The 20040-nt window shown below is 43.7% G+C and overlaps 1 protein-coding gene across 3 annotated transcripts in view; it reads left to right on the forward strand.

Moving 5' to 3' along the window:
• Positions 1-20040, forward strand: part of LOC124112522 — a 216327-nt gene that overhangs the window by 53975 nt on the left and 142312 nt on the right. For all 3 annotated transcript variants that reach the window (XM_046472688.2, XM_046472685.2, XM_046472683.2), the window contains exon 2: positions 14993-15082. The gene's annotated coding sequence lies outside the window, so the exon portion shown is untranslated. The remainder of the gene's footprint in view (positions 1-14992; positions 15083-20040) is intronic.

Here is a 20040-nt window from a genome sequence, read left to right on the forward strand (position 1 = left end):
TGGGGTTGTCTACATATACACTATACGAGTATACATTAGTTAAGCAGGTTGGTGTCAGTCATAACGCCTTCTTGTATTTACTTTCTCTCCTGGACAAACAGGAGACTAAGACACGCTTTATAACTATATATAATAACTTATTGCTGTCCTGAATGTGAGTGAATACCTCATGCATGGATATTTGTGCTTTAATAGCTATACGAATCCATTTTCATATTTACACTTTTTGAGTGAGTAAGTGAGTGAGTAATATTTTAGCAATATTCCAGCAATATGACGGCGGGGGATACCAGAAAAGGGCTTCACACATTGTACCCATGTCGGGAATCGAACCCGGGTCTTTGGCGTGACGAGCGAACGCTTTAACCACTAGGCTACCCGACCGCCCCTACACTTTTTGAAACAAATATAGAAGTACTGTTATGTAAGATCATAGCATTTGGTAACGTAATAAAGAACCCACTCGCGCCCTGATTATGTTTGTTTGCTTGTTGTTTAACGCTGCACTCGGCAGTATTCCAGTTATATGACGGTGGTCTGTAAATAATCGAGTCTGGATAAGACCCAGTGATAGCATCATGAGCATCGATCTGCGCAATTGGGATACGATGACATGCATCAAACCAAGTCAGCAAGCCTGACCACCCGATCCCGTTAGTCGCCTCTTACAAGCATGCGTTGATGAAGATCTATTCTATCCCGGATCTTCACAGGTTCACTCGTGTAATGAGAGAGTCGGCAAAGCTGGATAATTACATTAAAACGGATTTGATGGTGGAATACATTACTTGTGATTTTAATATGTATGAGTCGTTTAAACATGGAACGTCTGCTCTAACAGTATCGTTATAAAAGGACCAGGTATGAAGCTCCCTCGGTCCCCGGCGAAGCATATCGCCACCAGCAACACGTGCAGATCCATTAGCAGCAGATGGCCAATTGCCTTCATGCGGCTGTGACCCCTCGATCACACGTCTGACGTAACGATTTATCAACCAGTACTGATAAGATCTATTAACAATAATTAATGTCCCTTTTGCAACTTATGTAAATGTGCTTACGCGTGATGTTACTTGAATAGCATCAAGCTTGCGTAACCAGGGCTATGTCAAAACGACATTTTAAACAAGTTAATGTGTTCCAATCGCAATTCTCCTATGACTACGTATTTTAATTGAGATAGAATATGAAATGCCAAATCGAACTGGGGGTGTGTTTTTTTGTCTGCCCTCTCCATGCATCTTCTCCACGCCCTCGTTTCTGTCAGCATCGTTGTGGGGAGGGACAGGGTGTCGCGTCATTGCTGAAGCACAGGTTACACCCTAATACATCATCATCCTTCAAACGAGTATGTATATTGGACATGGGAAGAAAGATTGTATTACTTAAGATATCGAGGGTTTTATTCTCGACAACGACTTTCGAGTACAGAGTTTGGTTCAGTGTCAGATGAAAAATAAGATGCGTGTACTATAAATAATGACAAAACTAGTGAGTGAGGGAATTTGGGTTTAGGCCGTCTTTAGCATTATTCCAAGTTGTACCAATGTAGGGAATAGAACCCGGGCGTGACGAGGGAACGCTTTAACCACTGGGCTACCCTACCAGAGAATCAAGAATAAACACTGATCTGTTGAATGAGAGGTGAGGTGAACTTGGGTTTAACGTCGCGCCCAAGATATTGCACTTATATAGCGACGTGCATGCGCGCGTGCGTGTATGGCTGCTTGTACTTGTCCGGACTGATGCCGATTTATAGTGCTAGCTCACTGAGATACCATGCCGCAGTTTAACATGAATACCCCACTCAGACACAATACTGACTCCGAGCCGACCCCTGCTTGGTTTAGCCCCTTAATGCCGAGCGCCAGACAGGGTAACAACAAGTACCATCTTTTAACGTCTTTCGGTATGACGCGGCCGGGGATCGAACCCCGGACCTTCCGCTCTCTGGGCGGACGCGGTCCTGTTGTATGAGAGCAAGTGAAGGTTGTCTAGTAAGTAACGTTCATCTCTATCTGGCGTCCTGTAAATAACTGAGACTGATCTAGAGAAACCACTATTAGGGTGGTTCAGTTGTATGAACTGTGGCAAGTCGCTTTAAGTTGCGGTCCATAGTCGGAACCAGAATCCGATGATCGTGGATTCGAATCACATATTCGCCCTGATAATGATTCTTGGTTTGTCAGCACCATTTTTGCACAAGTAGGATTTAAAGTAGCGATAAGGTACGAGCACAATCCACGTTGAAGTACAGTCAATCAACCAGTTCACACATGAGTATGGTTTTATGCCGCTTGTAGCAATATTCCAGTAATATCACCAAAAAATGGGCTTCACACATTGTACCCATGTAAGGAGTCGAACCCGGGTCTCAGCTTGAGGAGCGTGAACAACTAGGATACACAAACGTCGCATCACTTATAACCATCCGACACACATTTACGTCGGCTCTCAAAACAAACATGAGGTGATTGGGACTGATGTGTTTATGTATATCCAGACAAAGCTGTCTTTTATTGTGTTTTTTTAAAAGAAAAAGCTTTCATGATTGTCTAGACGTAGGACCAGAATACATGCACTTGTAGATACACCCTTGTGTGGTGGTCAGATCCAGGTTAGAATAGGTCTCATGCTTGTCGTAAGAGGCGACTGACCGATGGAGGTCCGGGATAGAATTGTTCTTCAGCAGTCCATGCCTGTCGTAAGAGGCGACTAACGGGATCGGGTGGTCAGGCTCGCTGACGTGGTTGATGAATGTCATCGTATCCCAATTGAGTTGATCGACGCTCATGATGTCAATTACTGGATTGTCTGGTCCAGACCCGATTATTTACAGACCGTCGTCATGTAGCTGGAATATTGCTGAGTGCGGCGTTAAATAACAACCCAACTATTGCGTAAGAGGCGACTTACAGGTGGTCAGGCTCGCTGACTTGGTTGATGCACCCATCTCGTAGGTAGATAGATCCGACCTACTGAGCGACTGACGCGACCGACGCGACCGTGATATGGGTGATCATGAGTGATGGCGTGCCTCATCGTACCCTCTTAGATATTATTCATGCTGTCGCCGTACTTCAGCGGTAAATAATCGAGTCTGGGTCAGACAAACCAATGGTTGATAGTCAGGGCAAGGTGATGCACAGATGTGTAAACTCATAGCGTTACACCGCCGGTCACCGGTGCGACAAGGATTGGGGATCCTTTCTGCTTTCCAGACATTACAAAAGCTCGTTGCTTTACAGCTCATTCTTTTCTGTTCATTGAAACTCATTCAATCGACACAAGCTGAGTTGTTGACAACAATATCGTCCTCTACAATTTGTGAATTCCGTCTGAAAACCTGTCCTCCATTATAAATGATAAGAAATGAATTTTAATGTTTGTTTGTTGTTTAACGCCTCTTAGCAATATTCCAACTATATGGCGGTGGTCTGTAAATAAACGAGTCTGGACCAGAAAATCCAGTGATTGACATCATGAGCATCGATCTACGCAATTGGGATCGATGCCATGCATCAACCAAGTCAGCGAGCCTGACCGCCCGATCCCGTTAGTCGCCTTTTGCGGCAAGCATGGGTTGCTGAAGACCTATTCTACCCAGGATCTTTAAGGATTTATTCATCGATTAAAACAACATAGTAACAGTGAGGTATTCGTATCGTTTTTAGGTACTTAGGTATTCGAATCGTATTTAACGAATATATACAAGCTCCATTACAGGGCGTGGCAAATTGGTTACCAGCCTGGGATTTTTATACACAGGAACGATCTATCGAGCTTGATGTGATGACCGTCAAGGGGGATAACTCGCTCTGACCAAACATTCACCCTGATTGAAATCCCAGATGTGTAGATCCACCGTGGCTATCATCATGTTTATTGATCCGCTTGTCGAGACAACACGTTAAGATGGCAGAACTTTAAGACTGGCTCGCTTGCTTGTCCACGGATTAGACGCTTACGCATTCTACATGCCGACAGGTAATGATTTTTGTAGACGGAACCACGTTTACTAGAACCGCGGGGACGTTTGATTTATTTCCGTCTGAGTGAAATGTTGTGCTATCCGAGAGTCAAATGACTGGTGTCTCAGCCATGTTGCGCCATCGCCAACTTTACGGAAATAAGCTTTTTCAGTCCTTCCGATCCAGTCAATAAATGGACATATGATTATGGACATTTTTTTCAAACAATCTGATTATGTGTTTAAGTGTTTATAATTAGCATTATAATACAAGATATTGAGCCAAAATGTTGTGGAGAGAACTGGTAATTGTAGTCATCTCAGTTATCGGTACATAGGAAAAGTCCAAGGTGAAGGTCAGCTACCACAAACATATGTCCCACGTTGGAATCGATAGTTTCTTTGCACTTCTGTTAATCTTGGCATGTTGTTTAACTGTCACTGTTCGATTGACGCAGATGCCAGGCAATCAAAAACCCTTCCATTTAATACTGTTCATAGTGCTGCTGCACGTGGAGTGCGTGCAGCTCCATGGCCCTTTTGTTGATGCACTGGGTCGTACGTGTTTCCCGACTAATGGTTTGCTTGTCCTTGTTGTGATCATTTTGATCCGGGAAATTTGTCACTGACACTATAACAAATTAAATCTCTTCATTTTTGCACCTCTTTTGTGGACAAAACTATATATATATATATCATCCAAAACTGGCTCCCACAGGAGATATCGCTTGGGTGAGATCAAGCGATTTATTACTTGCCCGTGAAAAGATCACCCGTTTAATAAACATACAGCTGTATTACACATTGTGTAATACCAAAACGCGTGCTTATGTACTCTCGGAACACGTTTCACGAACAAATATTGAAAGCTCTCAACATACCTTGGCTTATTCAAAGACATTGTGTGTGGAGATAATGGATCACTGAGAGGAGCTTATGCACACTCGATGACCCCAGCAACCTTGTTGCTAGGCTGACGTCACATGGCATTGTTTCGCCGAAGGAACTTGCAACAAAATTCCACAAATTACGTCATCGGGTATTGTGACGTGATTGTAAACTTTGAGGTGCAAGGCCCCGTTCCACAAGGCGATCCTACTGTAGCGCAACGACAGTCGTTGGTCTAAGTTAAAGTATGTGAGTTGCGATAACCTTAACGCTACGATAATTTTGTGGAACGGACGCCTGAAAATTCTAAAGGTGGACCGTTGTATGGTATTAAATTCAAACGTTTCAACTTTTGACGTGTTTGAAGTATTACTCAACTCAATCGGATTATGCCGTGGATCGTGTAGGTGTCAGCCTATTCACACTCGAGAGGATAATTCTAAAAACGTTATAAATGGCAAGTAATAAATAAAATACTAAACTCGCTCCCGTGTAAAACCAATTTTATGAAACTCGTGAATAGTTGTGGTATCTGACTCGCTTTCGCTCGTCAGATACCGCAACTATTCACTCGTTTCATAAAATTGGTATTACACGGAAGCTCGTTTAGTACTCTGTATATCTACACTGTAGATATCGCTGCAATGAAATTGCATCACAATGCTTTGCAGACCATTGTGACGTCATTCTTACCATGATGTCACAATCAAATGACATCACTAATGGCTCTGCTACTGAAGCTATCAACACTCGTTGATAAAATTGGAAAAAATCCTTGGCAAGCCACTTTTATCAACTCGTGTTGATATATTTGATATCAAAAGACACTCGGGTGAGATTCTCTATATATTTGGAGAGTATGTATGTATGTATGTATGTATGTATGTATGTATGTATGTATGTATATATATATATATATATATATAATGGTACGATTTCAAAGAGCGTCGTTCGACTCTTGTTCCAAAGTTGTTTGATCCGGGTTACGGCATTGATGCATAAGTGACAGATACGATGTCCGATGTGACACCGCATTTGTCTTGTACCATATGTGTCTATGCAGGCGAACAACTGACATGTCTTTTTTGACGCGGGGGCACGGGTGACCCAGTCGTCTAAGGCGCCGCAATTCGCTGTGCAGAGTTGCGTCCCTTGGGCACGCCAGAAACCTATGATTGTGGGTTCGAATCCCGGTTCGCCCAGATTATGTTTCTAGGTTTGTCAGCACCATACCCGTGCTCGTGGGTTTCACCGAAGTGGTAAACGTCTAAGACCTGCATCACTTCGGGCTTTCCTCCCAAATTAAGCTGACACGCCGCGATATAACTGGAATACTGTTAAAAGCGGCGTTAAACCCAACTCACTCACTCACACTTTTGGGACGCGTGACACCGGTGGGACGGGACACGCAGCGTTTCGCGAACACCTGGTGTCATCACTTTTTTTTTAGAAGGAAACATAAAAATATGATCCTGATACAGTCGGAATCGAACTCTGCTTTTAGCACAGATTTCTTATGACTGATTTGTCGCTTGTATTAGAAAAGCACACTGTCCCACTCGCTGGAAGTGAAAATTGTAATCATCGTCTGAACTCCCACCCCATCCCTTTTGTATTATTTTTTTTATGAGAACGATTATCCGCTGCCGAGGTATTGGCAGTGCTAAGCCTTCACAGTTTTACACTAACTAGTAACGCTATACTGTAAAGCAAAATTGATTTAAGTCACACGGCCATATTTTCCAATTTGAAAATTACTATGAGCTGCATATCTTTACTCTGAAAGAAGGGAGGTCGGGTAGCCTAGTGGTTATAGCGTTCGCTCGTCACGCCGAAGACCCGGGTTCGATTCCCGACATGGGTACAATGTGTGAAGCCCATTTCTGGTGTCCCCCGCCGTGATATTGCTGGAATATTGCTATAAGCGGCGTAAAACCATACTCACTCACTACTCTGAAAGAAAATTCAATTCTTCACTTATGACCTTGGCCCTACAGGCAGATAAGATATTCTCAGCAGAGACATTCGAAATCAATGATTTCTTTTTCATGCTTAGGTACCGGTCTTTAATTATTGTTCTGTTTTTCACGTTTGGTAATTGCTTGTTTTTAGGTCAAATTCATGATTAACAGATGCACTGTAGTGAGACAACAACAATTTTTTTCAGAAAGTCGGTCTGTGTAAAATGTGTGGGTTGGAGTCCAAAGTTTGAGAGTGAAAAAAAGACGGATTCTGTGTCATTTCGTACTTTGTGAGTAGTCAAACATGTTGTTTGACTGACAGGCAACGATAGGTTATGCATCACGTGGAAAAGTACTGTTGTTGAATGACCTGACAACTGTGACTCGGGCAGCTGCAGTGTTGTTATGACATATGCTAGCGTGTCATGGTTAAAATAAGTGTTAACTGCCTATATTCATGATGGATATCACATACCATTGTTTAATCATAGTGGATGCGTCTCTGCGTGTCTCTTAATGCCGACACAATAGCCTCAGGAACAGGTTCGCCATTTGTTAGCCTTGCTCCAAGGCTGTACTGAAAGAAAAGTCCATGGATGTATGGTAATTCTATCCTCCTGATAGGCAAGTCTAGATTTGTGAATGAGTATGGTTTTACACCGCCTTTAGCAATATTACAGCAATATCACGGCGCGGGACACCAGAAATTGGCTTCACACATTCTACCCATGTCGGGAATCGAACCCGGGTCTTCGGTGTGACGAGCGAACGCTTTAACCACTAGGCTACCCGACCACCCCCCTAGATTTGTGGACAACTAACTATTTACATAATCAAGAATGTATGATTTGAACTGATAATCATTGCCTTAAAGACTTGTGAGCGAGTATGGTTTTACGCCGCTTTTAGCAATATTTCAGCAATACCATGGCGGAGGACAGCAGAAAGGGGCTTCACACACTGTACCCATGTCGGGAATCGAACCCGGGTCTTCGGCGTGACGAGCGAACGCATTTACCACTATGCCACCCGACCGCCCCTTAAAGACTTGTGAAAGTCTAGCCATTCGTGTGATGATACAGTTGCGCCACTAAGTGATACGCCTTATGTCGATTTGATCTTACGTGTTATATACCACGTGTTACATACTGGGTTACTGTCTATTTGTGATGACAGAAGATGTCGCATTGTGTTTGGTAACAATATTTACATATATTTTGATAACGAGACCATAGCCACTGAGACGAGACAACTTGTCCTGTGGTGTTATGCCTGTCAACAACTCAGTGACCGCCACTCCCCTCATCGTTCTCACGTCTACACGCCAGACTCAGAATAACATGATGCGCGACGCACTGCGAGAAACGTTATAATATTAGCATATCTATGTCAGATTAATCCCCAAGACAACATTATGTGCTTCTGAGTCTGTCACAGGGCCAAACAAACCTCAAAAAGATGGTCAGAATTTGATTACAAGACAAATTTCCTTTCAGGCCATGCCATTGTGTCTGATATGAAGTATTTGCTGTTATCTCGTCGGAAATGGAGAAACTCTCAAAATATGATGGGATGTGTATTTGATATTTATTTTCTCCATTGTACACTGCAAATTAAGTTTGATGATAGATAGTTAAATCTTGAATGACTTGAATATTTAGAAAGCAACAACAGCAATAATAATAATAATAATAATAATAACGCTTTCATCCCAAGTACCAAGTTGTCTGACTCCCCATTGTTCTCGGTGCCCAAAGTTTGGTACCTCCCAGTCTGTTGACTGAGATTGGGAGAGTACCCGGGTTTGCTACCAGGATTACAGCCCTTCTGACAATCTGGGTAATGCAGACAGAAGGCTGCAGTGTTGGGGAGTCTCCACATTCTCCGAAATGTTCTGGGTGGGTTTGACTAGGCAGCGCTTCCTGGGAGAAGTCCCATTGGCTGTCTGGGCTGCGTGTAGAGGGGGCAAGGGCCCTGAGCTGATGATGAGTATAACCAGCCTGACTGTGCCAGGATCACCCAAACCCTCTTTGCTGCATTTTTTATTTTAATCTGTAAATAATAATAACAACAACATGCTTGTCTCACTTTCCCCCATACTGTTATTATGTTGTTTTAATCGATGAATAAATCCTTGAAGATCCGGGGTAGAAGAGGTCTTCAGCAACCCATGCTTGACGTAAGAGGCGACTAAAGGGTTGTTATTGGTTGCCATTGTGTCTAGGATATAAATATTAAATATAAATGCTCTGTCTGCATTTAGAAGACGCTTAAGAGATATCTGTTTCCAAGCATGGTACCGCAGTTTGGTGTCGTCTACTTTTTAAGTGCATTATGCTAATATAAAATCTCTTCTGCAACTCGAATTATTTATAACTGTGCTCAGAGACAAACGATTAGTTAGAGCAATGTGTAAATTTCGATATCTTCACAACTCTCGCGTCAATATTATTCTTTTTGTTTTTTGTTTGTTGTTTAACGCCGCACTCAGCAATATTCCAGCTATATGACGGCGGTCTGTAAGTAATCAAGTAATCAAGTCATTGTTAAATATACCTCATACAGAATCTATATGTAAAGACTGTGACCGTCATTGAGTAGAGGATGAATACCATGTCGTTTTGGTATGTAAGAAATTTATTCACTTGAGAAGAGGTTTTTTTACCTCTTTACTGAAATATTATTAAAGTAATATTACGTTTGCAAATTAATTTAACTCCAGTGATATTAATGTACTCCGCTTGATAGCTTTATATTTATATAAATTATTTATAATGAGATCGACAGCCTGAGATGTAACACTCTGGACATGTGACCGTAAATATAATTTATCTTACAACTGTACTATGGGTCATGTAGCCTGAATTACGAAATAAACTTGATTGATTGAATACCCTGATATTATGGTTGTGACAGTACGGTCATTTTGGTCTGATCCCTCAACATGTTTCCAGGTGCGGATAACTGGACGTACCGTATTCGACGTAATAAGCGCCCAGGGCGCTCACAAAATTAGGAATAGGGGGCTCTTATTAGAATATTATTTTGGTGAAAAAAACAGAGTTGAAAGATAATGTTTATGTACGACAGATATATTTTTCCAGAATTAAATTGGCCATAATTAAGGGTGCATGTAACACACAAGTGTGTATCATACGCAGATAAATAAGTCTTGTGTACATTTATCAGTTGGAAGGGGTGCTAATTGGTATTGTTCACTTGCCAATATATTAACAAATATCGCCCTGGGCGCTTATTGGAGCGGGGCGCTTATTACGTCGAATACGGTATATTGATTGTGCCAAGGATGTTTGTGAGGTTAAACTGCAGTTTTAGCATCTTTTATGTCTCGAATTTCATTCATGCGTATGTTGTTATGTTTGGTAATTTTGGTAGACAGCTGACATAAAAATAGCGTTTACTCGTCCCAGCAATCATCGATATACATCCCGTTATCCATAGTTTAAGACAAACGGAATGACAACTGGGAGTATATTGTAACGGTGACTTGTCTTAAACCGTTATCGAGATAATTAAACATGCGTTGTGTCTCCGTAACATGAACATGGGAATATAAAGGAATTAAAAAATGAAAAAAGGTATGTAGCGTCTGGAGGATGTGAGTGAGTGAGTGAGTTGATTCTTCGCCTGTTAGTTTGTTTTGGGGGGTACACCTAAAGTGACACATGTATCGTAGTTTATTACTGAGATTAAATCACGAAAATGGGATTAGTGTTTACAAATTAAGGCTAATGATTAGGGCCAACAATCAGCGGATCCTGGTACGTCTGTGGGCCGCAACTGCCACGCTAGGGGAAGTAGGTTGGATATGATAACTGTGACATTGTTCAGCTGTATCTATCGGTTTAATTGAATGGCTGTTATATACAGTGCCTTTACAGAGTGTTGTGTAGGTGCAAACGGTTCACCGCCACTTTCTGATAAGCTCGTTCAATGTCCAGGGCACAATGACCGCAGGACAAACTCGGTCACTGTGACAATATGAAATAAATCGGTGACTTCATTAAAAAGTCCTTGACTGACGTACCTCGTCGCATTAGTGATCACTTCCACGTTAAAGCTGCTTTCTACCAGTGGTAATCGCTTACTCAAGTATGGTGGGGTCCAATCCAAGTTTGTATGTTTGTTTGTTTCTTGGTTAACGCTGCAATATACAATATATATGCCGACGCCCTGTAAATAATCGAATCTGGACCAGATAATCCAATGATTGATATGATGAGCAACGATCCACGCCGTCGGGACACGGTGACCTGCTAGCAGTCAAGTCCCGGAGTCTGATCAGTCAAGTCCCGGAGTCTGATCCGTCCATTACGTCCCCGAGTCTGATCCGTCCATTACGTCCCCGAGTCTGATCAGTCAAGTCCCCGAGTCTGATCCGTCAAGTCCCGGAGTCTGATCAGTCAAGTCCCCGAGTCTGATCCGTCCATTACGTCCCCGAGTCTGATCAGTCAAGTCCCCGAGTCTGATCCGTCCATTACGTCCCCGAGTCTGATGAGTCAAGTCCCCGAGTCTGATCAGTCAAGTCCCCGAGTCTGATCCGTCAAGTCCCCGAGTCTGATCCGTCCATTACGTCCCCGAGTCTGATCGGTCCATTACGTCCCCGAGTCTGATCAGTCAAGTCCCCGAGTCTGATCAGTCCATTACGTCCCCGAGTCTGATCAGTCAAGTCCCCGAGTCTGATCCGTCCATTACGTCCCCGAGTCTGATCAGTCAAGTCCCCGAGTCTGATCAGTCAAGTCCCCGAGTCTGATCCGTCAAGTCCCCGAGTCTGATCCGTCCATTACGTCCCCGAGTCTGATCAGTCAAGTCCCCGAGTCTGATCAGTCAAGTCCCCGAGTCTGATCCGTCAAGTCCCCGAGTCTGATCCGTCCATTACGTCCCCGAGTCTGATCAGTCAAGTCCCCGAGTCTGATCAGTCAAGTCCCCGAGTCTGATCCGTCCATTACGTCCCCGAGTCTGATCGGTCCATTACGTCCCCGAGTCTGATCGGCCCATTACGTCCCCGAGTCTGATCGGTCCATTACGTCCCCGTGTCTGATCGGCCCATTACGTCCCCGAGTCTGATCGGCCCATTACGTCCCCGAGTCTGATCGGTCCATTACGTCCCCGAGTCTGATCGGTCCATTACGTCCCCGAGTCTGATCAGTCAAGTCCCCGAGTCTGATCCGTCCATTACGTCCCCGAGTCTGATCGGTCCATTACGTCCCCGAGTCTGATCGGCCCATTACGTCCCCGAGTCTGATCGGTCCATTACGTCCCCGTGTCTGATCGGCCCATTACGTCCCCGAGTCTGATCGGCCCATTACGTCCCCGAGTCTGATCGGTCCATTACGTCCCCGAGTCTGATCGGTCCATTACGTCCCCGAGTCTGATCAGTCAAGTCCCCGAGTCTGATCCGTCCATTACGTCCCCGAGTCTGATCGGTCCATTACGTCCCCGAGTCTGATCGGCCCATTACGTCCCCGAGTCTGATCGGTCCATTACGTCCCCGTGTCTGATCGGCCCATTACGTCCCCGAGTCTGATCGGCCCATTACGTCCCCGAGTCTGATCGGTCCATTACCTCCCCGAGTCTGATCGGTCCATTACGTCCCCGAGTCTGATCAGTCAAGTCCCCGAGTCTGATCCGTCCATTACGTCCCCGTGTCTGATCGGCCCATTACGTCCCCGTGTCTGATCGGCCCATTACGTCCCCGTGTCTGATCGGTCCATTACGTCCCCGTGTCTGGTCGGTCCATTACGTCCCCGTGTCTGATCGGTCCATTACGTCCCCGTGTCTGATCGGTCCATTACGTCCCCGAGTCTGATCGGTCCATTACGTCCCCGAGTCTGATCGGTCCATTACGTCCCCGAGTCTGATTGGTCCATTACGTCCCCGAGTCTGATCGGTCCATTACGTCCCCGTGTCTGATCGGTCCATTACGTCCCCGTGTCTGATCGGTCCATTACGTCCCCGTGTCTGATCGGTCCATTACGTCCCCGTGTCTGATCGGTCCATTACGTCCCCGAGTCTGATCGGTCCATTACGTCCATTACGTCCCCGAGTCTGATCGGTCCATTACGTCCCCGTGTCTGATCGGTCCATTACGTCCCCGTGTCTGATCGGTCCATTACGTCCCCGAGTCTGATCGGTCCATAACGTCCCCGTGTCTGATCGGTCCATTACGTCCCCGTGTCTGATCGGTCCATTACGTCCCCGTGTCTGATCGGTCCATTACGTCCCCGTGTCTGATCGGTCCATTACGTCCCCGTGTCTGATCGGTCCATTACGTCCCCGTGTCTGATCGGTCCATTACGTCCCCGTGTCTGATCGGTCCATTACGTCACCTCCTACGACAAGCATAGGGTGCTGGGGACCTATTCTAACCCAGAATCCCTATGAGGTTAGCATAGGGTGCTGGGGACCTATTCTAACCCAGAATCCCTATGAGGTTAGCATAGGGTGCTGGGGACCTATTCTAACCCAGAATCCCTATGAGGTTAGCATAGGGTGCTGGGGACCTATTCTAACCCAGAATCCCTATGAGGTTAGCATAGGGTGCTGGGGACCTATTCTAACCCAGAATCCCTATGAGGTTAGCATAGGGAGCTGGGGACCTATTCTAACCCAGAATCCCTATGAGGTTAGCATAGGTTGCTGGGGACCTATTCTAACCCAGAATCCCTATGAGGTTGACCATGGGTTGCTGGGGACCTATTCTAACCCAGAATCCCTATGAGGTTAGCATAGGGTGCTGGGGACCTATTCTAACCCAGAATCCCTATGAGGTTAGCATAGGGTGCTGGGGACCTATTCTAACCCAGAATCCCCATGAGGTTGAGCATAGCACTGACCACCGTTTCTAAGAATATTCTACATTAAGGCCTAGCTACCGACTTTAAAAATCGACATTTCGGAAGAAGAAAACTTTATCAGAATGGCAAGATTGTTGTATACTGCCGACGGTAAAGATCGTTTTGACAATAAAACTACACCAAGGGATTTGACTAAAACAAAAAAGTCAATCAATATCCTCATTTTTTTGCACGTTACCGAACCAAGTAAAATTTTAAGTTGATTTGAAAGAGCCCTGTGCTATGCGTTTTACAATGTAAATTAAGTTAAAACTAGAAAAAAAGTACGTCCTTATTGAACACGCGTGTAGTGTATGGCTATTAGACACATAACAAGACAAACTATTAAACACAGGCGAATACAATGAGTTAGTGAGCCATCATCATCATCATCATCATCATCGTCGTCGTCATCTTTATTCACCATGGATGCATGCCATGGGCCCATAGAGCTTAAGTTACAATGCAGCCAACGTAATCTTCACATCACATATCAACAATATTGTTTCTTAATTGCATTGCATCAAATATAAACAATTTGATTGAGTATATTCTTACGCACTTTAAGCAACATTCCAGTAATGTCACGGCCGAGGAACCCATAATGGGCCTCGCACATTGTACCCGTGTGGGCAATGGAGCCCGGGACGGTTTCAACCACAAGCCCACCCTACTGCCCCAAGAAGAATATAAAGGGGTAAAAGAATCCGTGAATAGATATGAAAATTAAAGATGAATTATTATACTAAATAGGTAATTATATTAAAAATAGAGATAACAATATAGACTTAATATATATGGAAACGGATACAGAAAGATACTTATAGTTATGTGTAGAAAGTAATGACAATTAATTAAAAAGGAAATGTACGTGCTAGTTAACGATCAAGTGAATTCCTGAAAAATCTAAATATCTAATTAAGAGCGGATTTACGTTTATTCCTCGATAAACGATGTCAATTCGTAAAAAGTTAATTCGTATAAATAAATAAATAAGTCAGCCATAATAACGTCACAGACTGCTTATTTAACCATTGACAGAGGAGACATGCAATACGAAATCAGAACCATCGCAATAATGCAACCCGATCCCCGCCCACCCTACTATCAGCCAATCAGGAAACAGTACTCCGCTAGTGGGCGTGTCCTAATATTTTTCGGTTTATGGGAATATAAACGCAAAAAGATTGCTTGGTTAGCCAATCAAACTCCATGAAATCACTTCCTATTTATATATTCGACTTTCTAAACAAAAAAATGTGCTCGCACCAGGCACGTATAATTTATTCTTAGATTTGTTTCTGTTTCTGTATTAGGAGATGCAGGAACTTGGAACGCGGGGAGCCTAAAGATATTACTCGTCCCCCTCGACCACTAAGTCAACCTGACATGAACAGAGCTACAAAGTAAGTTAATATATTCTGTCTCGATCACTGCGTCCAGGCGAACAATGTAGATATTATTCAAGTCGCCGTCTTTTACGTGTACGGTGTCAGAGCAGACATAATGATTTAACCCTAAAAGAAAAAGAATATGTGAATTTTCTGTTCAATCGATTTTTTGAATGCCGTCACGACGAGATGAAATGTAAGAAAATCAGCGATGGCGGAACGGTCTGTGGGTCATTTCGTGTCAGACCAGACACAACTCCGAGCCTGTTCTGTCTCCAACAAGACATCCTTGTCGTACATTAATCACGCCTAAAATACTGCTGATATGCCCCACTCAAACCATCGAGTGTGATCGGCGATGACTTGTTTGTTTGTTGTTTAACGCCGCACTCGGAAATATTCCAGCTATATGACGGCGGCCTGTATGTAATCGATTCAGGACCAGACAAACCAGTGATTGACAGCATGAACAACGATAAACGCTGTCACGGTACGATGACCGTAAGGCACCGAGCCTAGGTTGGTGTAGACCTCTTTGATGAATACTCACTGATTTGGGGGACTTCAATATGTTTTATTATACCGCGAGGGGTGACTAAGTCTAACTATGATGGACTGGTTGATGGAGTTGATTGCAAATTATTTTTCAACATAATCCCCTCCGAGATCCACATGCTTCTGCCAACGATGTGGAGTGCCGTGATCCTTCATGGGTAGAAGGCTTTCCTCCTGGTGGTATAAAAAGTCATCCACATCAGAAATGTTCTCATGATTTCGATAATGCTTGCCTGACAGTTCTTTCCAAAATCACGCTGTTGCCTCAGCGATTAACACAATATTGACCATTAATGCTCTGCCCTTTTGGGAGGTAGTCCACCAGTAGGGTTCCTTTGGAACCCCGGAAAACCCAAACAATCACCTTGCCAGCTAATGCAACAGACTTTCCCTTCTTCGGACGAACAGATGTTTCGACTGCTTTGACTTTTGAGTCTCTGACAGATAGGGGTGAACCCAAGTAAGTTTTTTACGCCGCTTTTAGCAATATTCCCGCAAAATCGCCACGTTATAGCGGGAATATTGCTGACTGCGCCGTAAAAAATGACAATCACTCATTCGCGTGTACAAACCTGATCGCATACCTGATTGTACATACCCGGTTTGAAATATATCTGTCACAATACTCATCGCTGGTGTTTCGTTTCGTTGACTTCTCATTCGAAATGCAGCTGAAAAGTTCTGAGCCGAACAACGAGGGATGTATAGTTCACCCTGAAGAATTGCCACGTGTTAAGTATTATTACTTTCCATGCTCAAAGGCTGCGTTTGAACCAAACACCCTGAGGTATCTGAGTAAATGTCTGAGGTATCAAAGCGACAAAGTATTCTCTGTTGATGAATATGGACAAAATTGGCATCTGCACTGTCGTCAAGTATCCATCCCAAACAGCCATCCATACTTTAGGGGAAGATGCTCCTTCCTTTGCCTCTGTTAAGAGATAGGCAGCGTAGTTCAGTGGGGGAAGAGAGAGCCTCGAAGATGCTTCATGAACAGGATGATCTTCAACTGCCACGACAGTGGAAAATGTTGATAAAATACATGATATGATTAAGGGTGATCGACGATATGTCACCCAGCCAATACAGTAGGCATCTCTCATGAGAGAGTTGAGAAGATTCTGAAGAATGAACTGGGCATGACAAAGGTTTCAGCACGCTGGGTTCCAAGGCTTCTGAATCCTGATCCGAAACGCTCCATGTTTGCTATCTCTCGTGAGAATTTACGCCGTTTTGAAGCAGACCCAGGTGATTTTGTTGAGCTGTTTGTAACCATGGGCTCATCATTATCGGCCTAAACACCAGTCAAAGCAATGGAAACATCTCCCCTCCAAAGATGGGAAGGTATGTTCCATCGGCTAGCTGGCGAGGTGATGGCTTCGGATTTGCCACTGACGGTCAACCTTCAGAAAGGTCAACATTATGCTAATCGGCTACTCGTTAGATGCGTGGGATTATCAAGGCTAAACGTCGTGGAAACGTCACGAAATGTGTTCAGTTCCACCAGGACAATGTACCTGTGCACGGCTGTGGCTTTGGACGCATTGAACATCCCCTGTATTCACCAGATTGTACACCGTCAGGTTTTCACCTATTCCAAAATTTGAAGAGTGGGCGAGTATGGTTTTACGCCGTTTTTAGCAATTTTCCAGCAACATCACGGCGGGGGACACCAGAAATGAGCTTCACACATTGTACCCATGTCGGGAATCGAACCCGTGTCTTCGGTGTGACGAGCGAACGCTTTAACCACTAGGCTACCCGACCGCCCCCCAAAATTTGAAGAAAGAACAGTCGGGCAAACATTATGTAAATGATGATGACGTCATTATTGCTGTGGAGGTGTTCACACCACCATGAGGAAGCATTCCAGACCTGCGAGATCCAGGCTCGCTGGCATCCAGTGTGTGATTCTCGGAGGGGGTTATTTTGAAAATAATCTGGAACCAGCTCCATAAACGCAATCCATCATAGTTAGGCTCAGAACTTTTCAGCCACCCTGTACATGTTACTCAAGTCCACGCTGTGACTAATACAGGGCCAGCACGTCATGTCTGAGTCATGTTTAATACCCCTTTCGTGGTAGACAAGGTCTTATGTATATAGAAGAGTCACCCACGCGATGAACACAAAAATGCCTTTTACAATTACAAATGTTAAACTCGTGATTCTTTGAAACATTAATAGCGCCGTCCTTGTTCTTTCTATGTCTGCTGTATCACATATTTCTTTCGGCTTCAAAACAACGCTGACTGATTCAAATACCTTTCCCTCCTTTGATTATCCATTGCTATTCATGCTAAAATGGTACAAAACACGTGGACTGACCATCTTCGATTATCCAGTCAATTGTATCTTCATGCTACAATGCTAAAAACATCTGGGCCCATCACCCTCGATTATCCAGTGAGTTGTATCTCCCTGCTACAATGCTTAAAACATCTGGGCCCATCACCCTCGATTATCCAGTGAGTTGTATCTCCTTGCTACAATGCTAAAAACACCTGGGCCCATCACCCTCGATTATCCAGTGAGTTGTATCTCCTTGCTACAATGCTAAAAACATCTGGGCCCATCATCCTCGATTATCCAGTGAGTTGTATCTCCTTGCTACAATGTTAACAAATAGAAGCCTGGACCCAAGTATGGTCATGTAAAAAGATATTTTACTGTTCACAGTTTGACCATATTAATGTGACTTTGGAATTGATGAAAAGACACTCAGCGTATTTGGGCAATTTGTTCCCATTAGGGTTCATGCAAAATGGACGGTTATTAATTAGAATATGTTAAAATATTGAAAATATTATATAAATTCATGTGATTTTCGCAAACCTAAACAATTTTACATCAGTTATTGGGCCATGAAATCTGGCGTCTCGGGACGATCGAGGTCATATTTCTTGTCATGTGACAACATTCCACCTGCCACATTTTGTCAGACCATATAACACAGACTCTCCATATTCTTCTCTCAGCAGTTCGAACATGCTGATTTTCATGTTCTCAAAGTCATCGGAAGTCATCGTGTGTGTAATATGTATGCGTGAAATATCCCTGTGGGCGACGTAAACTGCCCCAGACACATTTTCCCCAATCGTTAAGCCGATAACAGACGGTTTGAATTTTATACTACCAAGATTAGTCACAAAATGTCAGGTACCGTTTATTGAACTCGGGTGAGTGACCTCAATGATTTGGGCGTTTATTCAAGTGGGTTTTAAATACTTCACAAACATTGAGCAACCCACCAACGTTGTATCTTATCCCCCTTATCACAGCCAAGCGGTATTTTTTGTCGTTCCCGTGGCTGGCCCGGTATGTTTAACTTCAAGATTTGATATTAGCCCCCCTCCAAACTACCTGACAGGAATTGTTAATGCTACTGACTACTTCACGCTTGTTATGATCGGATGTTGCGACAGGAATACAAATCAGTGACGTCACGGGCGTCAAGTTACTGTTATGCAGTAACGTTCAATTTGACACAGGCACAATTCTCACAAGCTCACAAGTAGGCTACCCCAGTGAAACGTTAAACAACTTTGACATATTATTCATAAAATTCATAGAAGGTCTCGTTGGCCAGATTAGTGTTTTATATAATGTTAACACAGTAATGCATGCATTCAGACTGGAGTGGGCGTATGAGGCAGCACACGGTGGAAATGTTTATTGTTTAACGCCGCACTCAGTAACATTCCTGTTATATCAGTTTGGCATGGGTATCAGTGTGGCAAGGAAATAAACCATTGGTTGATAGAACGAGCAACGTTTCCGCCGTCGGGTTTCGGGGGCTTGAATTCCGACGTTTCTTACCCTCCAATTCATGTTAGGTTCCTCAATCACATGTGTGACATTAATCGTTTCTGATGAGGAGTAGGGGTAGTTGGAATTCCTTTGGTTCCGACATTTCCAAGGATGCAGTGACCGGGTGAATAAGTGGGTTTTAAGGGTGAAGGGCGAACGCCAACAGCAAATGTTAGCCTCTCAGGCAACTTTCTAAATCTTCTTTGATAGGCATTTAGAAGTTGGAGTACTAAGTAAAGATAAGAATTTATGGATGAATAACTTCTTTATTACGATTAAGGGCGATGTTTCGGTGTAGGTTCAAACACCCTTATCAAGATTTTGAAGTAAGGATAAGAATTTATGGATGAACAACTTCTTTATTACGATTAAGGGCGATGTTTCGGTGTAGGTTCAAACACCCTTATCAAGATTTTGAAGTAAGGATAAGAATTTATGGATGAACAACTTCTTTATTACGATTAAGAGCGATATTTCGGTGTAGGTTCTAACACCCTTATTAAGAAAACGTCGCTTGATAAGGGTGTTAGAACCTACACCGAAACGTCGCTCTTAATCGTAATAAAGAAGTTGTTCATCCATAAATTCTTATCCTTACTTTTTAAATC

The sequence above is a fragment of the Haliotis rufescens genome, unplaced genomic scaffold, assembly GCF_023055435.1.
Source record: "Haliotis rufescens isolate VD_foot unplaced genomic scaffold, xgHalRufe1.0.p SCAF_17, whole genome shotgun sequence".
Taxonomy (NCBI): Eukaryota; Metazoa; Mollusca; class Gastropoda; order Lepetellida; family Haliotidae; genus Haliotis; species Haliotis rufescens.